General features: G+C 40.1%; 1 non-coding gene across 1 annotated transcript; it reads right to left on the bottom strand.

Annotated features, from left to right (window-relative positions):
• Positions 1-303: 303 nt before the first annotated feature.
• LOC128118434 (U6 spliceosomal RNA) lies at positions 304-410 on the bottom strand. Its single transcript, XR_008221214.1, has one exon. It is a non-coding gene; the product is annotated as a U6 spliceosomal RNA (small nuclear RNA).
• Between the last annotated feature and the right edge of the window lie 7,238 nt (positions 411-7,648).

Below are 7,648 nucleotides of genomic sequence, written 5' to 3'. Positions count from 1 at the left end.
TTGATCACAGGGAATGGCCAGTTCAGTCTACCTATTCACTATTGTTAGTAGTCTTAGCTGGGGTCATCCTTGTAGATTGTGGGAGTTTCCCTTGTATCAGGTTTCAACCTGACCCCCAAAAGCCTCCTCTTTCAGTACTCTCCCCCTCCACCCACCCACCCAACCAAATCTCTCAAGTTCCTCATCCCTACACAACCCCAGTCTACTCAGGAGATCTCTTCTATTTCCCCTTCCCAGGGAGATCTATGCGTCCACCCTTAGGCCCTCCTTGTTACCTAGCCTCTCTGACACTGTGGATTGTAGCAAAATATGGAACTCTTCATAAATCTGCGTGTCATCCTTACACAAAGGCCATGGTAATCTTCTCTGTATTATTCCAATTTTAATACATATGCTGCAGAAGCGAGCACTAGAGTTCTGACATTCTAAAATTATTTGTTATTATATTAGGGGCATGGGACCTAGGGCCTTGCACATGCTAGGAAGTCCTGATATCATAGGATTTTTTTTAATATTGGGTGAAGGCGTAATAATACTTAGAGATGAGAAGAAATGCATAACTGTTTTAGTTAGGTTTTAACTGCTGTGATAAAATGCCATAATCAAAAGCAACTTGTGGATGAAAAGGTTTATTTGGCTTACGTGTCCTGATCATAGTCCATCATAGAGGAAAGCCAAGGCAAGGACTCAAACAGGGAAAGAACTGAAGCAGAACCATGGAGGAACACTGCACACTGGCTTTTTCAGCTGGCTTTCTCGTACAACTCAAGACCCCTACCCAGAGTTGGCACTACACACAGTGGCATGGGCCTCTCCACATCCATTATTAATACCCCACAGAGTAGCCTACAATCTGATGGAGCCATTTTCTCAGTTGAGGTTCTTCTTCCCAGATAACTCTAACTTGGGTCAAAATGACAAAAAAAAAAAAAAAAAAAAAAAACAACCTAACCAGAACAATAATCAAGAACTAGCCTGACACCCCACAATAGATATTTCAGATGTAACTGGCAAACATCTTGTGACATTTTCAGCATAGGAAAAGGCCTATTATATAAAACATTCTACCCAGAAGTCCATTTAGTGCTTTGTAGGTCACTAAGCCCCTTCACAAATATTCCATTTTCCAGCAGACAATGAAAGAGGCAAATAGAGCAGCGTTTAAAGGCTCACCTCATTTTACAGAACAGAAAACTGACAAAAGAAAAGTGGTTATTCTAATAAGTTCTTGGACAACTTACAGTTTTGTTTTGTTTTAGGAGACTCGGTCTTGTGATATATCCTAGGAAGGCCTTGAGCTCATGATACTCCCATCTCGAGACTTCTGAATGCTGGGGTTACAGGTGTGTGGTAGCATACCTGGTGTGCTTTAAGGTTCAAATACTTGTATTTGCTCTATGTTGATTAACCAATCATTCAAATGTGCTTGCTGTGTAGGATTTGAAAGTTTGTTTTCTGTTTGTTTGTTTTGAGATATGGTCTTATGTATCCCAGGCTGCCCTCCAACACACTATGTAACCTAGAATGGAGGATGACTTGATACTCTTGCCCTCCACACATACCCACTGCCCTGTACCACCACACTTTATTTATTCTGTAATGGGGAGAGGCCCAGGGCTTTGTGCATGCTAGCCAAACACTCTGTCATTTCTGATATATGCCCAGTCAAACTTGCAATTTTTTTTTATCTTTGTGGATTTCTGTGGGCCTCTCTACAACTTTGCTTCTTCCTATTCTCATGTGGTCTTCATTTATCATGGCCTTTTATTCCTTGTTCTCCCTCTCTGTTCTTGATCCAGCTGGGCTCTCCCGCTCCCCTAAGCTCTCTTTCTCTCGATCCTTGCCCTTCATTACCCCCAATCACGTCCATGTTGTTCATGTAGATCTCATCCATTTCTCTGTCATTGGGCGATCCCTGCGTCTTTCTTGGGGTCCTGTTTTCTAGGTAGCCTCCCTGGAGTTGTGAGTAGCAGTCTAGTCATCTTTGTTTTACATCTAGTATCCTCCTATGAGTGAGTACATACCATGTTTGTCTTTCTGAGTCTGGGTTACCTCACTCAGGATGTTTTTTTCTAGATCCATCCATTTGCCTGCAAACCTCATGATGTCATTGTTTTTCTCTGCTGAGTAGTATTCCATTGTGTATATGTACCACATTTTGTTTATCCATTCTTCAGTTGAAGGGCATCTGGGTTGTTTCCATGTTCTGGTTATTACAAACAATGCTGATATGAACATAGCTGAGCAAGTGCCCTTGTGGTATGATTGAGCATTCCTTGGGTATATGCCCAAGAGTGGTATAGCTGGATCTTGGGGAGATTGATTCCCAATGTTCTAAGAAAGCACCATATTGATTTCCAAAGTGGTTGTACAAGCTTGCATTCCCACCAGCAGTGGAGGAGAATTCCCCTAGCTCCACATCCTCTACAGCATAAGGTGTCTTCAGTGTTTTTGATCTTAGCCATTCTGACAGGCGTAAGGTGGTATCTCAGAGTTGTTTTGATTTGCATTTCCCTGATGATTAGGGATGTTGAGCAATTCCTTAAATGTCTTTCAGCCATTTGAGTTTCCTCTGTTGAGAATTCTGTTTAGTTCTATAGCCCATTTCTTAATTGGACTGTTGGGCATTTTGAATTTTTACGTTGGAAAAGTCACAGATTAATTAGAAACTTTGTTTACCCTAGCTAAGTAACTAGTCCTTCCTGTTCTCAGTCACTTTTGAAACAAGGGGCTGTAGTTAGGGAGCAATAAAGTCCTATCATCTCTTACCCATGGATCCTGCCCTACATGAGACCAGGCAGATAACCCAGCCTCTGCTTTTCTTCTCTCAGGCTGAATTCCATCTTACTGTTTCTCATGGTTGAGTGATTCATTTCACTACGGTGAGAAGTTGTATAAAATTAACAAAGCACAGACTAATTGAATTAGAACCTTCTAATTTGAATGAAATCTGGGCACCATATTCTTTTTAAAAAACACTTTAGGATTTTTTTTTTAATCTATGGGTAGGAATAGTAACTACTGACTCTAGCTCTCTCTCCTTTTTTGGTTTTTTGGGGGTTTTTTTGGTTTTTTGTTTGTTTGTTTGTTTTGTTTTGTTTTGTTTTGTTTTTTTGGTTTTTCGAGACAGGGTTTCTCTGTGTAGCTTTGCGCCTTTCCTGGAACTCGCTTTGGAGACCAGGCTGGCCTCAAACTCACAGAGATCTGCCTGCCTCTGCCTCCCAAGTGCTGGGATGAAAGGCGTGCATCACCACCACCCGGCGACTCTAGCTCTTTTGCTTTTTTTTAAAAAAAATATTTTACCTCTTCTACTTTTAAGCAGAGACCCTGAATAGACAAACTTCATCCTTGGACTGGGGGAGATGGTTCAGTCAGTAAAGGTTTGCCATGAAACCATAAGGAACTGAGTTCATATCCCCAACCTAAAATGTTGAGGAGGCAGACAAGAGGATCCTTGGGGCTTGCTGGCCAACTAAGTCTAGCCAGTTGGTAAGCTCCAGGTTAAGTGAGAAAAACTAAGATGGAGAGTGATAGAAGAAGTAGAAGAAGATACCTAACATTGACTCCTGGCCTGCAGTGACCCCCCCAACACACACACACACAGATACATACACCATTCTCTCTCTCTCTCTCTCTCTCTCTCTCTCTCTCTCTCTCTCTCTCTCTCTCTCTCTTTCTCTCTCTCTGTCTCTCCCTCTCTCCCTATGTGACAAAAGGAAACCCTTATACTGGACCAATAAAAATGCAAACTTATGCATCCTCTATGTAACTTAGTATGATGCTTCCTCCAAGAAACGAAAAATAGATCAACTGTATAACCCAGCTAGTCCACTCCTGGGTACTTACCCAAGCACTTTGAGACAATGGATCACAGAGATACTTGCACATCAATCTTTATTGCAGCCCTATTCACAAGAGCTTAATTGTGGAACCAACCAAAGCATTCAAGAACAGAATGGATAAAGAAAACTTGGACCATTGAGATGTCTTGGCAGGTAAAGGCACTTGCAACCAAGTCTGAAGACCTGAGTTCAATCCCTGGAAACTACATGGTGAGACAGAACTGACTCCCATAAGTTGTCTACTAAGTTCCTCAGGTGCACATATGTACATGTACATACACACACACACACACACACACACACACACACACACACACACACACTATTTAAAAACAAAGAAAAGAAAATGTGCTACACATAATCTTGAAATCTGTAAGCGCAGGGAATCCTAAAATGAACTTGAAGGAGATTCTGCTTATGTAAAAAAAAATAATAGTTATTAAATTGTTCACATTAAAAAACTCCTCCTCTCTGAAGACCGCCTCGGCCTCTTGCCTTGCCCAGCCTCCCAGCACACAAAACTTCCTCTAGACACTTAGGAAAGGCCCTTTGCAGAATGCAGAACTCCTCCCCGTCCCTTTTCCTGGCATCTTAAGGTGATCCCTTTCCCGTAATTACTGGCATTTTTGCAAAACAATTTTGGAAAGCATTCAAGATTCAAAGGACAAAGCAGCAATGAAAGCCAGACTTCTCTTCAAAGGGATAGAACTCCCCTGCAATGACACACACACTCTAGGTAATCACTTACCTATCTTCAGCCTAATGATGAAACCAATTTAAACTGACCCCAAAGGAAAGAAGAGTACAAGAGTCCCAAGTTCCTGCTGAAACTCAGCCATTTCTCCAGGTCAGAGACTGTGGGAGAAGGGAATGGCCTTCGGATCCAGGAAGTGGGGGAAGGCTCATTTTGAAGGGTTAGGGGTAGTAAGCCAGACTTACTGTGGCATTTGCTCTAACACACTTAGGACCACTGAGCTTTTATTCCTTAGACCCTCTGCCCTTAACTTTCTTTAGGCAGGCAGTACAAGTCTGCAACATTGTTAAAGCCCAGTCTCAAAAATTAGATGGGAAGGGACCTATAGGTCATCTAACTAAATCCCTGACATTCTATGTGCCTCTAATGAGATGCTCACTCTTCACTGCCAGCCAGACATCTTACATAAGCCCAGGTGGCTTGATTGTCTGCTCAGAGTCCTTCAATACAAAAACATAGCTTTTTTTTTTCCTTTTGGTTTTTCGAGACAGGGTTTCTCTATATAGCCCTGGCTGTCCTGGAACTCACTCTATAGACTAGGCTGATCTTGGACTCAGAAACTGGCCTGCCTCTGCTTCCCGAGTGCTGCTGGTATTATAGGTGTGTGTGCCACCATGCCTGGCTGAGTGTTTTTATTTAAATTAAAATAAATTGACTAAGATTTCTATCCTCTGTGCCTCCAGCTCCTTGGACTGTTTCCTGCACTGATTTCCATTCCCACCCAGTCTACTTACTTTCCTCTGGCTAGATTCCAATTTGTCATTTATCTGCATGCCTTTTAACAAGCTAGATCCTAAAGAAATCTGCCTAATGTAGAAATGTACTGCTATATCTCTTCTACAAATATATATATATCAAGATAACCCACACTCTCATGCACACACACATGCACACATGGGAGTATATCATAATTGTCTCTTTTAGGAGAAAGTGTATGAGATAGGATCTTATTATTTAGTCTAGGCTAGCCTAAAATTTTCAGTGATCTTCTGCTTCAGTGTTCTGAGTGATGGCTGCCATGCCCAGCTAAAACTTATACTCTACATGGTGGTCAGTCAAGTGCTGTTATCACTCAACACTATTTGTTGGGCATCATTTGTTTGTGACAGGGCTTAGTTATATATCCCTGGCTGGTCTAGAATTTGCCAAGTTGGTACTGAGTTTGGGATAATCCTCATATCTCAGCCTCCTAATTACTGGGGTTATAGATGTATGCTGACATGGCTGTTGTGTTTTTGTCTTCACATGTCTACCAACACTGGATAGCATCATTCTAATACCTTCCTATAATATGCAATACTGATGGAAAATCCCATTTATCTTTATTTTCATTTTTTAATTAATAGTAACTATGACCATATTTTCAAGTTAAAACAATCATTTTGAGGTTTGGCATGCCAACACATGTCTGTAGTCCCAGAATGTGGGAAGGGAAGGCAGTAGGAACAGGAGTCTAAGGCCAGCTTCTACTACATGGCAAGTTTGAGGAGGGTCTGTGTTACATGTGAGAACCTGTCTTGAAAAACACAGCACACTTGTAGGAAGTCATTTAGAATGTATCCTTCCCTCATAATTAGCTTTGGATTCCACTTACTGCACCTCAGATAAAACACTAATATTTAAAAAGTTTTGTTACCATTTGTTAATTATACATAATAATGGGATTCATTATGGTATTTTCATATATCCTATAACACATTTGATCATATTCACTCTAAATTACTCACTCTTGTTCTACTCTGTCTCTTACTAATATTTTTCTTGTCTAGTCCTCATTTTACTTTCCATATCTTTTATTTGTTTGTTTTGGTAACACAATGAATTTCATCAGTATTGCTTATAGGAGTGTGTGTGAGGGGTTATATATGAGTATTGACACCTTACCAGATCTACATCACTAAAGAAAATGTTTCTCCCTCTTTTGGCAACCATCAACTACCTGTGAGTCCCTCTCCATAGGACCAATCTTTTTATTCCTTTAAAAAAACTGTCATTCTTCCACAATTTCATATATATATTACACATGTACATTATATATACATAATTACATGTATATTACATGTATGTTATATATACACAATATATACATAATTCTATATATATATATTGATCATATCCCCCTTGGGAAGGCTGAGAATTCATAAATCTCATATTTTTCAGGGCTTTGACCCATTATGAGTCTATGCAGCAACCATTGCAAAAAGAAGCTTCTCTGACCAAGGATGAGGACAGCACTGTTCTATGAGTATAAACATGAATATTAGAAGGTAGTTTGACAATATGTTCATTAACTAAGCAACAGTTAAGCAACATTATCAACAGCATAAGCAACAGTTAACCAACAACAAAGCAATATTACCCCTAGGGTCTATGATCTTCCTAGCCATGGCATTTTGACTGGGTTTATAGTACCAGGCATAACATTCCCTCTTGTAGAGCAGGCACTCAAATACAATAAAGAAGTAGTTGGTTACCCCATTATTGCAGCATCATTTCAGGAGTAGGCACATCTTTCCTAGCAGGTTGCTCTTGTAACAGCAAGGGTGTACCACCAGATAAGATACAGCAGGCAAGAAGCTCCCAGGCCAGTTTTGGAATTATTTCTCTATGTATTTTGACCAAAAGATCTGACTATATAATTCTAGTGGGAAGGCAAGACCAAAGAAAGTAGTTTATATGGTTTATGAGGCCTGGCCAACCCCAGTATTCCCCTTTCCACTTTCATATCATGTATGTTCTAATAGCTCTCCCTACTTAAGGCCTTTTTCTTGCTCTCATGAGCTCCTTTCTAGTTTCCAAGGATCTACATACATTCATTCCCACCTAAATACATATGCATAGCTGCATATATTTTAAATATACTAGATAACAATACATATGAATATATTATATACAGACGTATATATTAGAAGCTCAGTTTGCATATAAGATCAAAAGAGGATATTTGTCTTTGTGAGTCGGGTTTGCCTAATTTAATATAATATTTTCCACTTCTACCCATTTTGCTAAAAATCTCATAATTTCAGTTTTCTTTGTTTGAATTAAGTCCATT

The sequence above is a fragment of the Peromyscus californicus genome, unplaced genomic scaffold (assembly GCF_007827085.1).
Source record: "Peromyscus californicus insignis strain IS unplaced genomic scaffold, ASM782708v3 Scaffold_10__1_contigs__length_136768540, whole genome shotgun sequence".
Taxonomy (NCBI): Eukaryota; Metazoa; Chordata; class Mammalia; order Rodentia; family Cricetidae; genus Peromyscus; species Peromyscus californicus.
This window is presented reverse-complemented; position numbering and strand designations above follow the sequence as displayed.